General features: G+C 47.7%; 1 protein-coding gene across 1 annotated transcript in view; it reads right to left on the bottom strand.

The window, feature by feature from the left end:
* The window catches only part of MRTO4 (MRT4 homolog, ribosome maturation factor), a 41,735-nt gene that overhangs the window by 14,187 nt on the left and 6,590 nt on the right, over window positions 1-20,958 (bottom strand). The window lies entirely within an intron of this gene.

Below are 20,958 nucleotides of genomic sequence, written 5' to 3'. Positions count from 1 at the left end.
GGTCACAGTCGCCGGGGGGACGGACGTCCTCAGGGTCTTTGTTCACTCCGGCACAGGCCAGGCTTGGCGGGTGCAGAGTGTGCAGGGTTCGCGGTTCCGGGCTGGTGCCAGGGGTTAATAACTTGTTTTGAGCAGAGCCACTGCTCATGGGAGTTCCAGATGCTCAGTCACAAGGTAGCCAGGTCCTCCGGGGTTTGTGAGGTTGCTGGCCACAAGAGGTGCCGGTATTTAGCAGGAGCAGGTTCGGGGGTCGACAGGCCGGTAGGGCTGGGGCCAAAGCAGTTGGTGTCTTCCTCTTCTCAGCAGCTGCACGGCAGGTCTTCTTTCTTCTTGCTCTTCATTGCTTTTTCGGAATCTGGAATCTAAAGAAGGAAGGTTCAGTGTGCCCCTAAATACTAGATTTAGGGGAGTTACAGGTAGGGCAAGGGCAGGGACCAATGGGTCCCTGCCCTGTGCCCTGAAGTGGGTACACCCCCTATCCTTCCACTCTCCTGTGGGACGGGGGCAGTAGCCTAGTCGTGATTGGGCAGGGCTTCCCATCTTCAAGATATCTGCTTCACCTCGCCTCCCCCACCTGAGGGGTGGGGTTGGCAGGCTGGCACATCCCCTGTCCTTACTTGGGGTTTCCAGCCAGTCTTCCCGCCAGAGTGGGGGTCAGAACCGGTGGAGGCCAGTTTACTGGGTACAGCAAGTGGCCTGGAGAAGCTCACAAAGGCCCTTGAAGCTTCCCTCTGCCCATCCTGGGGGAGGAGACCTAGCACCTCACCCAGGATGTGCATTGTTGCAGGCCCAGGAGAGCGGGGGCTCTCCACTCAGGGGTCCAGCAACATGTCTGCGGTGTGGCAACCTAGGCAGCCTCCCAGACCAGACGTGGATTGTAGGTTAGGTTTCAGGGGGCATCTCTAAGATGCCCTCTGTAGTGCTTTGTACATTAAATCCCACACTGGCATCAGTGCGGGTTTAATGTGCTGGGAAGTTTGATACCAAACTTCTCATTCTTCAGTGTTGCCATTGTGGTGCTGTGGAGTTCGTGTTTGACGAGCTCTCAGCACCATATACTTTTACATGGCAGCACTGCACTTACAGTGAGCAGGAATGGACCTGTGTACTGTAGGGACACAGGGCTCATGCTCCTGTGCCCACACCATTGGCATAGGGCACCCAGCTAGAGGGGTGGCTGATGTATGCCAGGGCAGTGAAGGTTGTGGCCATGGCACACAGGAATGTGTGCCATGTCGGCTCTTGGTTTTGCTTTGTACCCAGACACTCAGCCTGCAAGGGCAGTGTGGTTGTGTTAGGGTACAGGGCCTCTAAGGATGGCACAATAAGTGCTGCAGCCCTTAGAGGCCTTCCCTGGTCACAAGGCCCTGGTGTACCATTTACCAGGGGCGGACATGTGGCCCTCGGCACCTGATTGGCAGGAGTCCAGGGCACACTCAGTCAAAGTACATACAGCAAAAAGTGGGGGCATGCCATGCAAGAAAGCTGGCACTTTCTCACACCGTGACAGCACACCCCCTCTTCTGTCTGGGGTGCTGACGCCGGAGCAGGCTCATCAACAGAGCGGGAACACGGGTGAGAATATGGAAAGAAATAAGGGGGGGGGGGGGGGAGGGAGGTCCAGGGAGAGGAGTGCTCGCTTTAAGGCCAGTGCTCCGTGGAGTGTGAAATTGCAGCCCATGGTGCTCCATATTGTACCAGAAGCTCTTCCAAAAACCTCCAGAACAGAACAAAAAAAAAAAAGGTATTGTCATTTGTAATGTAAATAGCTCAAACTCGCGTAAATGCGAGACCTATTGCATTGCAAATGCTGGTTTCTTCCTGTGATAGGAATCTAGCCTCACACAGTCGGGATGCAGCATGCCATAACCAGGTTTGTGGGCAAGATGGGACTCAATGCTACTTCCAGCCTCCCATCCCATTCTTCCTTCAAACTTTGGAAGGTCAGTTATGGCTGCTGAGGCTCCAGCCAAGTAAGAGTTCGGCTGGGGTGCCTTATTTTATTTATTTGTAAAGCGCCAGAATTGACACCCGAAGGGGTGTATCTGCGCTCGGACGGGCAACGTGTAGAGAACGGTCTACTGAGAAACAAAAGAGAGAGGTCTTAAGCTGTTTCCTAAAATGGAGATAGTCCGTGCACTGTCTTAGTTGTAAAGGAAGCTTATTTCAGTAGCGGGGGCCCAGACTTCCCACCCTATCTGGTCCTTTTAATTCCAGGTACCACAAGAAGGGATTTGGATCCTGAACAGAGAGACCTCCGAGGTGTGTAAGGGATGAATTTATCAGCGAGGTAAGTGGGGCCAGACTTAAACAAGGCCTTATATATAATACAACAGACCTTGAACTGCACTCGCTCCCGTATGGGGAGCCAGTGGAGCTGAAAAAACAAAGGTCGAGAGGCAATCATGGGGGGGGGCATTAAGAATCAGGCGTGCCGCCGTGTTCTGGACAACCTGTAGTCTGTCGAGGGCAGCCTCGTTGTCGGAAACCAACAGACCATTACAATAATCCAAGCGACTTCGAATAAGTGCTTGGGTCAACGTCTTGCGGGTCGAGTCAGGGAGCAGAGGGAGGATGCGGCGCAGCCGACCCAGCACATGAAAACAGGAGCCGGCTGTCTGGGCATCATGCTCCTTCATAGTGAGAGCCTGTTCAAGACGAACGCCTAGATTTTTGACACAGGTTTTTGGAACGGGGTGGGGGGGGGCCCAAATCAGTTGGCCACCAGTCAGGGGTCCACAACAGTTGGGCCTCACCAAAAAGCGTGATCTCCGTCTTTCCCACGTTGCACTGAAGGAAGTTACTCCTCATCCATTGTGAGATGCTTCTCATTCCTGATGAGAAAGTGGCCTGAACTGGAGTGAACTTTGCAAATGGAAAGAGCAACTGGGTATCGTCAGCGTAGGAGATGGGAGTAAACCCACAACTCCTTAACAGATTGGCCAAGGGAGCCACATAGATGTTAAAGTCGGGCTTAAATAGGAGCCCTGTGGTACTCCCTTTGTCAGTTCTGTTGGAGCAGAACGATGAGGACCGAGGTTAACCGCCTGCAAACGAGAAGATAATAAGCTTGTCAACCACTGAAGAGCCAAATCTCGAAGTCCAATCTCCTGAGCAGTATCTTATGGGGAACCGTATCGAACGCGGCGGATAGGGCCAGCAGCACCAGAATTGTGGAGTGACCTCTATCTAGGGTCATCCTGATGTTATCGGTGACCGCTAGTAGGGCTGATTCTGTGCTGTATTTAGGTCGAAAACCTGATTGAGAATTCCGAGACTACCCGTCTGTTCGACATGGTTGGAGAGGTGTGTGTTTATGTGCTTCTCCAATAGCTTGCTCAGGAAAGGGAGGAGAGAAATAGGACGGAGATTAGAAAGCTCAGTCAGCGGGGCCTTGGTGTTCTTACGGATAGGCATCACCTGTGCTGCTTTCCATTCCAAAGGGACCCTCTTTGAGGGAGAGATTGAGAAGATATACAATGGAGGGGGACAGATGACAAGCAAGGGAAGTGGTGATCTTAGCCGGATGTTATCCAGAGGTAACCCTGATTTTACAGTATGAATCAGTGATTCTACCTCTACCTGCTTAACCAGGGGAAAACTTCCCGACAATTGAGTGGCTGTCTGCACAAGCACTTCGGGAGGCATAGTGGTGGTAGAATGCTTCCCTGACTGAACTATTTCATCAAAGATCTCTATTTTTTGTGTGAAGAAAGTTCCAATGTCATTACACATTTTTTGTGTAGGAGCCACTGGGTTCTCACATGCTTTTGAGTTAGTAAAAGACTTTAGAACACGGTATAGCACACTTTAGGGTAATTTTGAGCCTGATCTAATTGTAGTGCTATAAAGGCTTTCCGTGCAGCCCTAATTTTCCCATGGAAGTCGGCTGTATAAAACCAATCTCTATCTTCCTCATCATGGGTGAGACGCCACCGTTTTTCATGCTTCCTACAAATTCGTTTCTGAGCTCGAAGTAGGGGGGGGGAATACCAGGCATGCTTGGGCGTGCTAGGGAAAGATTTCAGTGGAGCTAACTGATCAATAGCACTAGAAACTGCCAGATTGTACTTGGCAAGCGCCTCCTCTATATTATCTGATTCTGATATCCGTGGCTCTGCAAAAGAGGCTATGAAGCCCTCCGAGGTAACTCTCTTCCATTGTCTGCCAAGATGATGGGTGGCTTGGATAGTGTTGGTTGTCTTACTAGGTGCCTGTATGAAAAATTCAATAGACATATGGTCAGACCATGGCAAAGGCTGGGGGGGATTTACAAGAGACATTAGAAGAGTTTGAGAAAGATGCATCTCTTTAGGAGGATGCTGCAATGGCCTGCCCGCCTCGCACCATTGTGCGTTCGAGCTTTTTGGTCAGCAGTTCACCTGTCAGTATTTCATGCCCCACATTGTTTTCCTCCTTCATTCCCTCTCCGATTGTAGAGACTTGGGATTTGTGTTGCTCTTTTCTTTTATTTCCGCCTCCTGCTGTGGTAATCAAGTGATTAGTTGACTTCCTCCTTCTGACTGTTCTGAGCTTTGCCTTCTTCCGAATTCCTAGCTACTTGAAAGTTTTCCATTAGGAGCAACACAGTAGTCTGGTGAGAACTGATGACGTACTACATACTTAAAACTCTAGCTTTATGCTGGTCTTGTTATTGAGTACTTTTATTGTATATCAGAAGTGCTGGAAGTCCATTTGTGTGACCTTTTGAGAACTGATTAGACTTGAATTGGCATATCCACTCCAGGGTGGCCCAACTGTGAACCCGCAGTGTTGTCTTCACTAGTCCCTATTTTTCAACCCCAGTACGGTGATTTAGTCTTGAGACTCAGACCTGGCACATAGAGAACCAAGATGTAGAAGATTGTTGCTCCTAGTCCCTAAACTGTATATCATTATCAAAACTCTTGCTAATCCCCAAGTCAAAACAAAAACGCCAACTCCCTTTATAACTGCACAACAGGGGAGGGTGCATGACCCCATATGACATACCCATATTCATGGTGCGTCATGCAAACTCAGATTTTAACAGCTACAGTTTCCAATCACACGAATAGGTAGTGTTGTACCTGTATGTTGAGAGTACTGGAGTAACCATGAAGGTGATGTTATTCTTTTTCAATTCATCAACTATCCTCAATGGAAATTTTTATCAAATGATTTGATAGAGTCACAGAATTGTTCTAGCTCCACAGCACACTAGCAAGTAGGGATTGAGGACACAGTAAAGCTAGGTTCCTGTATATATTCACTGGACAAGGCCTGGTGAATACTTTACAATGTACACAGCATTTCCCAGCTGTAGGAGGCTGGCTTAGTATATGGTATACACTTATTTAAGTGAAGCACCCTGCACTAATCCAGATAACCCTTATGTTAGACACCTATAGAAAGTCCAGAAGGAGTGTAAAGCGGTTTGTTTTTAACAGTACTAATCATATAGTGTAGGTTAAGTGAAAAAAGCACACAGTGTAGTTATAAAAATATGTATTATAAACACTCACTAACACGTTGCAATATCTCTTACCTGGAGACATAATCGCAATATACACAAAATAGTTCAACAATAGAACAGGTAAGTAACACCAATACACAGTGGTCTCCAGGTGGTGACTAAACCATATACTAATAAAGTGGAGTGCGAACAGAGTCTGGACCCAGAAGACTTCGAAGATTCAGGAACCCAAGGAACCACTCAAGGTAACTATCCAAGAACCCACGGAGGCCGTGTGCAGAGTGGAAACACGTCCGCGTGCTCAAAACAAGTCAACAGGGAAGTTGCAGTTTTCAAGGAGAAGGACCCTTCCCAGAGGACCCTGAAGACACCCCCTGGAAGATGGAAGGTTGGAGAGTCACCCCACCCGGGGATACCCCAGGAACCAGGATACCTACACGAGGGAAGCCAGGTGCATCGGTGCGAAGGGACCACCGTAGAATACAATGGAGGATTTCAGTGAAGATTCCGCTGGCGATGAAGGTGAAAGTGTCCGGTGGAATCCATGGGTGGATCCTCGAAGGGGGGTACCTTCAAACAGGGGGGACAGAGTCTATGCCACTCGCGAGTGACCCGGAGGCACAGAAGACCAAAGACCACCGATGACGGAAGATGCAGGAGAGTTGACGGTGCCCTTGTTGCTGCAGCTGTGAGGATCAGGTGACACTGTGCAAGATCAGGAGCCGTTGACTAGCTGTCCAACGTCAGAAGTTGAGAGCCAGGGGGTCGGTGTCCGGCAGGAGCACCAACAGGCCTTGGCAGCAGCAGCAGACGAGGAAAGCAAAGAAGGTGCAGTGTCTGGACCCGCAAGGTCCTAGGGACTTACTAAGTACAGGTGAGAGAGAGCAGGCCCGAGCAACCAGGGGACACTAAAGAGGACCCACAGGCCGAAGGCACAGGACAGCCAGAGTATCTCTAGCGGCTCACCAAGAATGCAGGCCCATGGTGCAGAGGATGCAGTGAGGACGAAGATCTTGGTAGCAAGAGATGCTGGAGCTTCCTGTAGCCCGAAGATCTCTGAAGGAGTCAACAAGCCTTGGCAACAGCAAGTCTATGCAGTGCACAGGGGTACTACTCCAGTGGTTCCAATGAGGGATACTGACTTCAAACTTGCTGAGAAGACCGTCCGGGACTCGAGGGAGTTGCAGAACCACCAACTGGGTTGCTGAGCCTCTTGGAGTCCGTGGGACGTCAGGAGCAGCAGACCAGTCAGCTTGGTTGTGGTGCCTGCAGATGCAGGGGAGTGACTCCTTTACTCCCAGGGAGATTCCTTCGGATGTCTTAGATGTCCACAGGCCTGGAGAAGAACCTATATGGAGCACAGGCACAGACGACGCAGAAGACTAGCAGGGCGACGAGACCAGGAGCAGCAGGAGTCTCGGTTCCCAAAGCGAAGTCCAAAGTGCCCAGACGGTTGAAGATGAAGTGGTTTCGGATCTGAATCTTGTCCCACAACGAATCTGAAGTGCCACCCACAGGTAAGCCCTTAAGTACCCCAGGGAAAGGGTTGGGACGATTCAGACGATTCTGGGATCGCTAGCAGAGGAGGGGCTGGACAGAGGGGAGGATACCTCCATGTCCTTTGTCCAGTTTCGTGCCAGAGCTGGAGCCAATGGCACCCTGAACTGGTTTCAACTGGAGTATTCAAGGAGGGCACCAAATGTGCCCTTCAAAGCAGTCTGGTGGCACTGGCAAGCGCCCCCAGCCTAATACATTAAGACCTTTCTGGGAAGTGGTTACACCTCCCTGTGACAGGAAACCTATTGTTCTACCTTCCCCATGCTCGAGCCTGGCTCACCAGCAGCAGGAGGGCAGAATTGTGTCTGTGGTTGACAGCAGCAATAGCTTGCTGTTAGACCCTGAAAGGCTGGTGCCGGGAATACAGGGGGACTCCCTAGGGAACCCTCCCTGTACATGGGATCTTACATCCAACACTGCAATCTGTGTCGGTGGATTCCAACAGGTTTGATACCAAACATGACCGGTTTTGGTGCAGCCAATATATAGTTAGACATCTTGTAATTGAATTGATGTCCACTATATGTCTAAAATGTCTGACAGCACTCACAAGGACACTGGACTCCTAGGTTTGTAGGGTGTGTCCTGCTCATGCACGGCACCCTCACACTTATAAGCCAAGCACCCTGCCTTCAAGACTGAAAGGCCTACCTTAGGGGATGACTTATAGGTTTTAAGTGTAGTGACCTCCGATCTAAGGAAATTTAGATCTGTTGTGAGTGGTGCTAGCACCAGCTCACACAGGCTGCAATAGCAGGCCTGTAGTGACAGTTTGAGTGGTCTCTCATGGGTGACAATACATGCTGAAGCCCATGGGAGACCCCTGGTATACCTATGCCCTGGGTACCATAGTACCATATACTGGAGGCATAGAAGGGTACACCAGTAGCAAATTAGGAAGCTACCAAAAGTACTTACTAAGTCCAATTTAGGAAGAGAGCACATTGACTGGGGTCCTGATTAGCAGGATCCCAGTCAGAAAAACAGAATGACACCAGCAAAAAGTGGCGGTAACCACGAAAGCGGATCCTACTTTCCTACACCAGCAACAAGGCTTTCTACAATTCAATCTCCAGTTCCAGATCCCTCCATCTATAAGAGAGATCCCATCCACTGAACCGTTCCCATCGATTGGTTTTGGAGTGCGCAAGAGTAAGTGATGTCACATTTACCAGTTCCTAAAGGTAATATTTATTTAAGTATGTAACTAGTTGCTGCATAAAATAATTTTGTGGAGTCACCTGAATTATTTGTCTTTCAAAGTCTGGAATATATTCTTTGGTTGACTAAACACAGAACCTTCGAAATGGTTAACCTTGGTATTACGATGATCTGTTGGGTCGGAGCGTCTGGCAACTCAGCTTAGCCTTCTTGGTGCCAACAACCCTCCAGAAACGTTGTCATTACAATCAGCATGGGTTTCAGACTCATCAACAGCAGCTAAGGGGTGGCAATCAGATGAGAAGGATTCTCTGCCATTTTAAGTGTAATCTATAAACATGTATTTGTAGCATGTGTTGTCTGCAGATACACATGCTATGCATACTCCTGCTATCTAGTGTTGGGCCTGGATTCTGCAAGTTGCTTTTCCTCAAGGAAGCTTTATGTTTGTGTCCCCTCTCCTCCCCCTCAAGGCATTGTATATGTGCAACTGCTCCTTTGTTTTTATTCCGCTATCGGGCTTGGACGGACTGTATTGGAGCTCTTGAAGATTCGACACCGATGGTAAAGAAAAAGCAACTGGAGATCCAGTGAACTACATCCAACGGATCAGAGATGGTGGGAAACTAGTATCGGTGAGCGACACACCTACGCCAGTCGAAATTGCCCAACTCTGACAGGCCACCATGTACAAAATGATTTCACTACTGAGACTCCTGGACGTCCTTCAAAATACTTACAACAAGATCCCCGACGTCTTTGTTATGGTAGAGGGAGAAGTCAGGAAGCTGCCCTGGAATGGTGGGCACCCTCAGGTGGCATTAAAGACACTGCAGCGAAACCAATACAAATGGGGGCATAACCCTCCCTAATATTCGGGCTTACTACTGGGTGGCATGCCTAATTGTGGTCAACGAGTTGGGTCATTTGCTTGGGGATCACCCGACTTACTGACTAGAGAGGTCTCAATTCCAACCTGGTTCCTACCTACACTACCTCGGTCGGGGAAAGGGGTTAATGAAACTACTACCTGTGACCCAGATAACTATCGAACTTGGAAAGAGTTGGAGAGAATAAGCAAATGGGATACTAGGATTACTCGGGAAATGCCCCTTTGGGTGGGAACACAGTTGAAGGAACTTGAAAGGCTTTGGGCAGTAGGACACCATTAGGATCTCCAAATTGGGTGACCTTATAGAAGACAGAGCATTGATTTCCTTTAGCTCCCTCCAGCGAGATTACCAAGTACATAACACACAGTACTTCAAGTACCTGCAACTTATACATGATTGGAGAGCCGAGAGGCTTGACATCGCAACTACTCCGGACTATGCGTCATTAGAGGGGAGACTCCTTCAGGGTGAGATAGCTGAAATGGCTGTCTTGTGGACGTACAAGAATATTCTAAACAATATCCCAGATACCCTGGTGAAACTGGGACATAAATGGGAAAAGACATAATGGAGATTGACAACACAGACTGGGAGCCAGCCCTAAAGCATCCAAGAGGCCCCAATCAAATCACGATTGCGACTGATCCAATTTAAGGTCCTCCACAGGGTATATTATGCAGATTCGGCAGGGCAGTCATCCCTAATTGTCTGAGATGCGGGCAGATGATAGGTCCTTGCTACACACAATAAACATGACCTAAAATACACGCCTACTGGAACACCATAGTTGGGGAACTCAATAGCATTCTTGGGGGGGTTGGGGATGGGGGAGGGGGGGGGGGGGGGGGGACTACCAAACCCCAAATTCACACTCCTAGGGATACCAAACTCATCTTCGGTAAGTTAGGTCTCATTGTGGCGAAACATTGGGGAGCCTCGGAACGTCCTACCCTTTGGGTGTGTGAAACGGGAATGGACCTCTATATGGCAGCAGAAGAGATCACCTACAGGGCGAGAAGTTGCCCGAAGAAGTTCTACGAGGTATCAGGGCCCATCCAGAAACACATTTACACCAAAGCATAAGTTGGGACCGAAAGCTACCAGAATTTAACTCCACATAAAGCATCAGATCCAAAGAAACACTTGAATCGAACCAGCCCTCGGCTCAGAGGACAAACACCATGACCACACTTAAGGATAGAAGAGTCAAATATCTGGGGTTGCAAAGTCAAATGCAATATCTGAGGACACTCCACCTGCGCCAAAGAAACAAAAGACACAACTTTGCCAACTGAGGAACAGGGCACAGTTTACAATACATGCAGACAAAATGCAAAGAGATTGTCAAAACACAGGCACAAGAGCCGGATCTGCCTCTGCTGTCACCAATGAAGGTGGCACTAGAGCATTTGGCCACAAGCCCAATGATATTTAGCTCACCAGGACCCCCTCAAACACAACCGCCCTCTCTACATGAAGAGGTGGAGATCCCAGACACAGATTCACAAAGGACAAAAGATACCGACCACACCACAGACCCAAGGGATGACCATGACGTGGTTCTCCCTGGACCCAGATATGGAACCACGAGTACCATCAAAAGCATCACCACCGGATGACAGCACCTCATATCACTGTCATTCAGAGAGCTTCAGAGTACCACAACCTCCCAATGCACACCACTGCGAGCAAACGGATTTCTTAGTTGAGACACTTATCGCGTACTGTGCAAAACCTGCCCATGGTAGGATCTATACTGAATGCATCCAAAGACGTCCCAGTCAAATCCAGGGCCTTAAAACCTTGCATTGAGAGGAAGTACAGGCCATCACCAACTGACCCTATATACATCAGGTGACAAAGGGCTGCAGCACAGTGCATTGGAGAAGCACCTTCTCCAGATAAAGAAAGTAAGAGGATAGATGCTGCAGGCAAAAGGGTGGCGACTGGGCATGCCAACCATTAGAAGATTGCCAACTCGGTGGGGCTACTCTCCCTATATAATGGAGCAACCTGGGATGAGATGCAGAAAATTATACATCTCCCAGACGAATGTAAAAAGTGAGGAGAAGACTTGATAAATGAGGGTAGACAAATACCTAATGCCAGAATTAAATGTGCACTAGATTGAGAAGACATCTGCAAGGGGTATTAGTACCTCCATTATGCAACGCAGAAATGTGTGGGCACGCTTTTGGGCTTCAAACCAGAAGTGTAACGCATTCTCAACATCCCCTTCGATGGGGAAGAAATCTTTGGGCCCGCTGTGGATACGCAGCTGGACAAAATAAAAAAGACAGACACTAATACATCCAATTCAGCGGGTGACTTACAAACACATCAAAAGCAGTAGCCATTTCCGCGATACCAAGTTAGAGGAGCCTCAAAATCTTCTACCAATTACAGCACATATTAACGCCTGCAACAACAGTACCACCAGCAAAACCGTGGCTACTATAGAGGCGGATTCAAGCAGAGGTAAAGGCACACCAATAAGGGAGCCTCTACACCTAAATAGCGACTTGCCCACACTTCACTCCGATTACAAAACAATGGGGAAACCCAGTAAACCGTAGGACCTAGGTAAGTAATGATGCACAACACAATTGGTCCCAACAGAAATATTTAGAGTTAAATATTCAGTAGTACCCAATAATTAATGACGCACACTTGAAATACGTGAATTTATTCAATTTAATTTCAAGTGTGTGTTTTATCAATTCTTGGGTACTATTGAATATTTAACTAAAAATATTTCTGTTGGGACCAATTGTGTTTTGTATCACACTTTACACCGATCACAAAACACCAGTCGGGGGAAGTCTGCAACAAATCCAAAAGTTGTGGCCAGACATAACATCAGACCAATGGGTACTACAAATATTCAGGCTGGGATATTGTCTAGAACTAACTCAACAGTCACCAAATATCCAAATATCCTGCAACAAAAGACACGTACTAAATCCACAGCATCTACATCTGCTGAAAGAAGACGTAAAGGCATTATTGCTAAAAGAGGCCATAGAACTTGTCCAAAGGACATCTCAACAACAAGGAAGTGTACTTCCTTTATTTCCTCATACCAAAAAAAGGATGTCTCCCTGCGATCAATCCTAGATATATGTCCCTCTCAATCAATCCAATCTGTCGGAAAACCTCCATTCAGTGACATTGCAAAACGTAATACCACTCCTACGTGAGGGCAATTTCATAACCGCGGAAGATCTGAAAGACGCATACTTCCACATCCCTATCCACCTAGCACGTCGCAAGTGTCTACTGTTTGTGGCAAGTGGATGTCACTATCAATTCAAAGTGCTACTATTCAGGGTTACAACAGCCCTGAGGATGTTCCTAAAATGTCTAGCTATAGTAGCAGCAAAATTACAAAGAGAAAACATACATGTTTGCCCATATCCAGACGACTGGCTAATCTAGAGTCCAACCAAAGCCAAAATATCTCAAAGACACAAAAAGCACAACAAGCCTTTTACACAAACTGGGCTTCACAATCAATGCAACAAAATCCCATCTCCAACTGCTCCAAACACAACCCTGTCTTTGAAGCAATACTCAATTCAGTATCAGGGAAAACATACTCCAATCCACATAGGGTTCTCAATCTCCAGGACCAACCGGACCTTTTCCAGCCACATTGTCGCCTACCAGTCAAAATAGTAATGAACCTTCTAGGGATGATGTCTTTATGCATAGCAATAGTGCCTCATGCAAGACAGCCCCACAAGAGTGCTTAGCATCCCAATGGTCACAAGCAGGCAGCAACGTGGACGATCTAGTGTTGGTTTCAACCAAGGTCCATCTGGGACTATAATGGTGTTGGAACACCTCAAACATACTGAAAGGAAGAGCCTTCAAGGACCCAATCCCGCAAGTGACCATTAGCAACCGATGCATCACTCATGGGTTGGGGTGTTCATATGAAGGACACAGTTTCAGAGACACTGGAGCACGCAACAGACATTACACATCAACATTCTGGAACGCCGAGGAAGTGTGTGCCGGCCTTTAAACCCTGTGTAATAGTATATCCTTTGAAACGGAAGTATGTAATCATGACAAAGTTGTTTAATTTCAATAAACAGAAGTTTTTAAAAAAAAACATTCTGGAACGGTTAGCCATTTACATGGCTCTCAAAGCTTTCCAGACAAACATATTGGGGGAAAATGTCCCTCTATGAACAGACAATATGACAGGAATGTATTACATTCAGAAACAAGGAGGAACCCATTCCATTAAACTGTCACACCTAGCACAAACAATATGGAAATGGCCAATCAGTCACAAAGTCCACCTCCTAGCACAATACATACCAGGTCAGGACAACTCCATTGCTGACCTGATAAGCAGGACACAGCTACAAGTTCAAGAGTGGGAAATACACGCTCAGTTACTGCGACAGTACTTCTAACGGTGGGGAACCCCAACAATGGATCTCTTCGCCACAGTCAAACTCAAAATGCCAAAGCTTCACATCCAGACACCCACACCCTCAATCCAAGGGGAATGCACTATGGATGAACTGCTCAGGGACATTTGCTTACACTTTTCCACCTTACCCACTCATTCCATACATGGTCAGACTGACTTCATTAACCTTAAAACTCATAGCTCCCACATGGGCTTGACAACCATAGTACACAACGCTACTAGAGCTATCCCTAGTACCTCTCGAGAAGCTACCCAATTATCCAAACCTCCTCACTCTCAGCGGGGGAAGGGTGAGATATCCAAACACTCAACAGCTCAATCTTGCAATCTGGCTCCTGGAGTCAGAGTCTGGTTAATTATATCCAACGCCACTTGCATGTCGATTTTAAAAGAGGACAGAAGACCAACCACAAGAGCATGCTATACTGCTAAATGGAAACATTTTGTTCACTATTGTGCATCAGAAAACATTAATCCATCCTCTCCAACAGAACAACAACTAGTTTATCACATTTGCAAAAAGCGCAGTTAGAGTACACCTCCATATGCCTACATTTAGCAGACATTGCAGGGCATCTACAGAACAGGAAGCATTTATCTCTTTCGCATTGCTGTAATCAAAACAAATCATTTCACCTCAATCTCAGACGATACTTTCGGGTGGCCGGCGAGGCAGTGCACAGATGGCCCAGAGCAGAGTGCCTCCTCCTCGACTTGGAGAAGGCGTTTGATTGCCTGGAGTGGGGATATCTGTCCACGGTGCTGTTGCAGTACGGACTGGATGGGGACTTCCTCCGGATGGTTGATCTACTCTACAGGAACCCCACGGTCCGTGTTCGGTTGGGCCCCCATGTCTCGGAGGCGGTGCCGGTGGGCCGGGGCACCAGACAGGGATGTCCCTTGTCCCCGCTGCTGTTCGCCCTGGCGATGGAGCCCCTGGCGGAGGCTCTGCGGACGACCCTGGGCGATGGTATACAACTGGGAGACGCGGTTCACCAGGTGTCGCTTTACGCGGACGATCTGCTGGTGTACGTTAGAGACGTAGGTAGTATGCCGGAGCGCCTGGCCCCACTACTGCGGTCATTTGCCACTATTTCGGGGCTTCGCGTAAACGCGGGTAAATCTTGTCTATATGCTTTCAGCGAGGAGACTGCGGACCCGGGTTACAGCCTGAATGGCACGCCGGTACAGTGGAGGGGCGGTACCTTCCGATACCTGGGGATACACATTTACCGATGCCCAATTGACTTGTTTGATGGCAACTTGGGGAGGGCGGTCACGGCGCTTGGGTCGCAGGTGGCCTTCTGGAATACGCTTCCGCTAACCACCACGGGCAGGGTGGCGCTCGCCAAAATGGTCATGCTCCCCCGTCTACTGTACTACTTTGTCAACCTGCCACTGTACGTTCCGCCCGCCTTCTTTGGCAGGCTCAACCGGATGCTGCGGGATTTTGTCTGGGGCAACGCCAGGCACAGGTTGGCGCTAGCAAAGCTTTTCCTCCCGACGGACAGGGGTGGGCTGGCGGCGCCCTGCTTTGAGCATTACTACCTGGCGGCGCAGCTGCAATGGATTGCCCGCTGGTTGGCCGACAGGGGCAGGAATGACACAGCCACGGGGGCTGCCCCCTACTCACTAGAGCGCGTGACCGGGCTTTTCCACCCCTTGGCAGTGGTGGCGGGGCCGATGCCGCTCCTCCTGGCAGTGGCGCACAGGTGCTTTAAGAGGGCCTTGTACCTCACGCGTGCGGTGGTGCCATACGCGCCGGCGATACCCCTAGAGGGTTCTCCTGGAGGTGGGGGGGTGCTCGCGGCCCCCGTGCTGACGGACTGGTGGGCAGCGGACGTGCACACGCTGGGGGACGTATACAGGGATGGTGAGCTGATCCCGTATGAGACCTTGGTGTCGGAGGACGGGCTCCCACCCAGCGGATTCCTCTTGCACCGCTCACTACTGGCGAGCCTGACCGCCAAATGGGGGAACATGGCCGCAGAGCCTGCCCAACATCTGACCATGCAATATCTGCATGTCATGGGACGGGGCGGGCACTTGGTCCGCTGGTTTGCCGCCTCGTTGCGAGAGCACACGGCGGTTGATCTGGGCCCACTTCGTGGCAAATGGGAGCTGTACCTGGGACGGCCGCTGACGGACACGGAGTGGGAGAGGGTGCTCAGGAGCCCAGTGCGTATCCCCCGCAATCTGCGGTTTCCCCAAATTCAGCTGTTCATAGTCCACAGGGCCTACCTCACACCAGAGCTGATTAACAGGTACTTTCACCGCGTGGATGCGCTCTGGCCTCGGTGCCGCGAGCTGGGGGCGGGGCTGCTACACATGCTGTGGGGCTGCCCTGTGCTGCACGCCTATTGGAGGGCGGTTAGTGGGCAGCTGCAGGGGAGTGTGGGGCGCAGCGTTCCCTTTGACTGGCCCGAACATATCTTACACCAATTCACCAGATCGCCCAAAGACAAGGTAGTGTCCAGATTTCTGGACCTGGGGCTCGTGGTGGCGAAGCGCCTCATTACCAGGAGATGGAAGGCGCCCGACCCGCCGCACGCGAGGGCCTGGAGTTCATCGTTTCAGGCATGGGCCAGAGCGGAGGGGACGGCCATCCGCAGGGAGGACACACTGGGGCTGCGGAGGGAGCCCATGGCGGACCGCTGAGAACAGTTGCTTGCAGAGTTCCGGCGCTCGGTGGGGGAGGGCACCACAGGCAGCAGGGGTGAGGCCAGGCAGGACGGCAATGGCGCAAGCGGCGGCGTAGTGTAGGCAGCCTCGCTGGCGAACCAGTACAGCCCCCATTGTCATAGGTCCACTGGTGAGGCGGTAGGGAGCGATTGGGGATACCTGCGCCCATTAGGGCTTGGAGGGGTGCCCCTGGGGTTGGAGGGGGGGGGGGGGGTCGGGGGCGGACTGGGGGTGGGAGCACACCAAACACGTCAATATACACGCTGCCTTTGTTATGGGTTCTTTCCTTTGTATTGCATGTAACCTTTTTGATTATATCGACGCCTCAGTTGCATAGGCGAGTTTAGTTTTCCTGTACGGCTCCATGGCTGGTGGGTGGTGGGGTTGGCCACTTCTTACGAGATGACATCTGAACTCCTAAGGATGAAGGGACTGGGCCTCAGGAGGGCGGTGGTGGGCGCGCCAGCAGACACCAGGCTGTCCCCCCCCCCCCCCCGACAGTTGGCATGATTTACCAGTATGTATAAATATCCGACTTGATGTCTGTGAAATGTGATGCCGTATGATATGCTCATGTATTATGATCTAAAAACTTAATAAAATAGATTTGATAAAAAAACAAATCATTTCACCTCCTACACCACCTGTACCAACATGGAACTTAAACATTGTGTTAACAAGACTCATGGGACCACCTTTTGAACCACTACATAACTGTCAAATGCAATTTTTAACATGGAAGGTGGCTTTCCTAATAGCAATAACCTCCTAACAAAGGGTCAGCAAAATACATGCGCTCACAATTGAAGAACTATATTTTCAAGTGTTCCCAGATAAAGTGCATTTACATACAAACTCAAAGTTCTATATCGCCTTTTCATTTATTTCAAATTTGGAGTTGCCAGTCTTCTTCCCAAAACCAGAAACTGTAGCAGAACGTGCATTACATGCACTTGATGTTAAACGTGCACTTCAGTACTATTTATAACACACCAATACATTCAGAAAAACACAACTGTTTGCATCTTTTTCAAACCCACGTAAAGGTAAAGCTATCTCAAAATCAGGAGTAGCAAGATGGATCGTTAAATGTATACAAATTTGATATGCCAAAGCTAAAAGAACATTAACAACCATGCTAAAGGCGCATTCAACAATAAAAACAGGAGCAACAATGGCTTTTCTAGGAAATATCCCTCTCATTGACATTTGCAAAGCAGCAACATGGATAAATCCACACTTTTACAAAACACTATTGTGTGGATGTACAACCCAAACAGGCTCAAGTTTGGCAAACAGTGCTTCAAACAAATGCATCATTTCATACCTAAAGCCATCGAGACAGGGGTAATGCTTTACAGACTATGCATAGCATGTGTATCTGCAGCCAACACATGCTACGAATGGAGTATGCTACTTACCCTGTAAGTATCTTTTCGTAGCGTGTAGTGTTGCAGATTTACATGCACCCTCCCGCCTCCCCAGCGGGTATTAGATGGTGACAAATATACACGCAAATCCAGCATGTTCAACAGCAAAGCTAACTGAGCAGACTATATGGCAAGGGGAAAAAAATATTATCTAACAAAGGAGCTGTTGAACAGGCGCAATGCTTCAAGGGGGAGGAAAGACAATAGCGTCATGAAACATCGCAGGAAAGACTACTGAAAATATGCTTTCTATTTTGGAAAATTCACCTTCTATTGTGCTACTGCAAGAAACATGGTCCTTGGAGACCTTCTCTCAAGAAGAATATTTTGTGTTTATTAAAGCAGCAGAGGCCTCTAGAATATGCCATGCAAAAGGAGGTCTTGCAATCCTATTGAGAGAGGAGATAGACTGGGACGCGGAAGAAATTGAGCTCTCACTCCCAAATGTCCAATGCATTAACATCAAGTGCCGGAAAGAAAGAACGGAGCCTTTTTCAAATCTCTCACTTTTTAATATTTACTTCCCACCAGGAACCTAAAAAGATCATCTTTTGACCCAAGCATTCAAGAAAATTGAATTAATCCTAGAAGTAAGGGGATATCCTATGTTGATAATGGCTGGGGACTTCAATGAAAAGATTTCAAACGCATAATTTAATAACAGGGGGAAATCTCCACAAGAAGTAGCATGTTCAATACCAACTCCCGTCTTTCCCGATAAGATAAAAGCAGAGAAAAGGGGGAAAATGCTCCTGTCATCTATTGAAGCAATTAACGGCGTCATAATAAACGGGAGAATTGATGGTGATACTCCGGCGGCATACACCAGACTGGGTCCAACTAAATCCTCAATTATAGATCATTTCATCTGTAGTTTAGACCTATTCTCGACGGTCCTATCATTTTCCACCCAATATACCCACGAAAGCGACCATGCAATACTTTCTGTGGAAATTTATGTCTTTATACAACATACATCTTCGTGGTCTCTTCGATCTTTCGAAGGACGGTCAGTTATAAATCACAAAACTGGAAGGATCCACTGGAATTCCGAAAAAACAAATCTGTAAAATGAACCATAAAATCTACCAAGTTCTGCTAACAACCGTGAATAGAGTAGGCAATCCTATTAACAGATTTGAAACTACTATTCAGTCGGTAGTTGCCTCTCTCCAAGAAAACACAGCAAGGCATGAAAACGTTAAATTACGTCAAAAAGGAAAACAAGCCGATAATTCTCGACAACTAAATAAATTGGCTAGAATTCAATTTCGTTCTGTGTGGTAAGACAAGATGAATGAGGAAACTGAAAAAACTCCACCAACGGAAAAAGGAGAGAGAAAGGCAAGCTATAAAAGATAGTGTCTGGATCGACATCCAATCTGCAGTGCAACTCAGAAATAAATCATTTTGGAACATAATTTCTGCACAAATGGGGATACGGAAATCTGCTCAAGCCACACCAGTATCATCATCTGACTGGACAAAATATATTCTAAGGCTTTATAAACCTAATTATCAGCATCTGATTTTCCCCAGAGTAAAAGAGTATGTCTATTTCGGCAGTGTTTTCACTTGTATTTTACAAGACACAGCCCACCTCCAACATTTAAATAAGAAGGCAGATTCCCACGTTGGGGCCCCTCAGAGATTGTATCACACCATGGGAAATAGACATTTTATGCCAATGCTGGAGGTTTATGGAATGAAAATCCCCCGGATTCTATCATATGCCATGGAATACACACAAATTAAAACATGGCAATCTATTAAAGGAAAGGAGGGAACCATATTCCGAAAACTGGTAAAAGTATTGCAGTCGGTACTAGTCCAAGCTCTCCGGCTCCAGCTATCTCTAATGGGAATTTTTGCTTGAGTAATTTCCAATATCATAAGGTGGGCATACAACCTCTTACATGCAGCGCCAGACACATTAAGGCATCTGTTAAAACTGGAGACTTTAAGAGAGGAGGCGTCTGGGTATATTTTTAATGGGAATACGTTAAAAAGCCTTTGAGGTATCACAATGCACTGTTGCACTTTTACAGGAGTGGTCTCCAGCGCTCTTGAAATTGTTTTTAAAACATCTGGCCCCAAGAATAAGCTATGAAAAGGATAAATATTATTGCATTCAATTGAAGCATTATAAAGTGTTCGCAGAAAAGATAGAATTAAAAACCTATGCTCCCTATTTACGATTCCAACTAGAGCACGGGGTAAGGCGCTGTATTCTGCTTTTTGCAACATTCTTAGCTAGCCGGGACGGTTCAAATAACTCAAAAGGCATATGTGAATTGTGCCAAGGCGGTCCACAAGATTTGCTTCACGTTTTATTAATCAGTCCTAATGCGAGTGTGGTAGAGGCTAGACGTCGATATATAACCCCAATTCAACTAAAGTATAATGCAATCGTGGCTCATGATTTAATTCTGTTGTGTAACTCTCCAGTCAATGAATTTGTATGCATTAACTTAAGTTTTTTCTTAAGGCTGTTTTAAAGAGAAAGCACACAATCTTAACATCTTTATTCTATTGAATGTTGTATAAGTAGACAATAAATATTTACTTCTCCATTCTATAGTGTGTCTTAAAAGTTTTACCATTTTAATAATTTTAAACTCTATAATAATTTTGTATCTGTATTTGTTGATCTCTGTTGAGGTCTGAATCAAATAAACTATTGATTGGGAGGAGAGAACACACGACGCCGATCATAAAACTTCCGAGAGGAAAAACAACTTGCGGAGTCCGGGCCCAACACTAGATGGCAGGAGTATGCACAGCATGTGAATCTGCAGCACTACATGCTACAAATAGATGCTTAGTGGATAAGTAACATAGTCCTCATGGTGGTTGTGGATATGGAGGACACCATGTCCAATTTACAGGAGATCAATAGTTTCATGTAAAATCTCCGAACTAGTCTCTGGGTGGAGTGGGTGTACATCATACTAGTGGACATTCGGCAGCCTCTGGAATAACTTCAGCAATCTACAAGACATGACTACATAGAGACTGGGGCATTTTCCAAATATCCTTGTCATGTATCAATATCCATTTCATGTACCAAATGGTCCAATACAAATTTGTAAAGTCAAATATACAGAAGTGGCACTCCTCATACTCAGAGCTCCAGTTTCTACTCCCAATTAGAGGAGAGTCCAGAAAAGCTCCTCATTCACTTCCCAAACGTTGCAATTAGCACAGGCCTGTGTTCATTCATAAGTCCATCTTCACCAGTCCTTCCGAACTCACCTTACTTAGCCCCGACTCCACTGCCCCTACAAGAGCCTGGACCATTGGCTAATACCTGCTCCATGTTCAACTCAC

This window comes from Triturus cristatus, chromosome 1_2, assembly GCF_964204655.1.
Source record: "Triturus cristatus chromosome 1_2, aTriCri1.1, whole genome shotgun sequence".
NCBI lineage: Eukaryota > Metazoa > Chordata > Amphibia > Caudata > Salamandridae > Triturus > Triturus cristatus.
The sequence above is the reverse complement of the archived record's forward strand: the minus strand, read 5'-3'. Positions and strand labels throughout refer to the sequence as shown.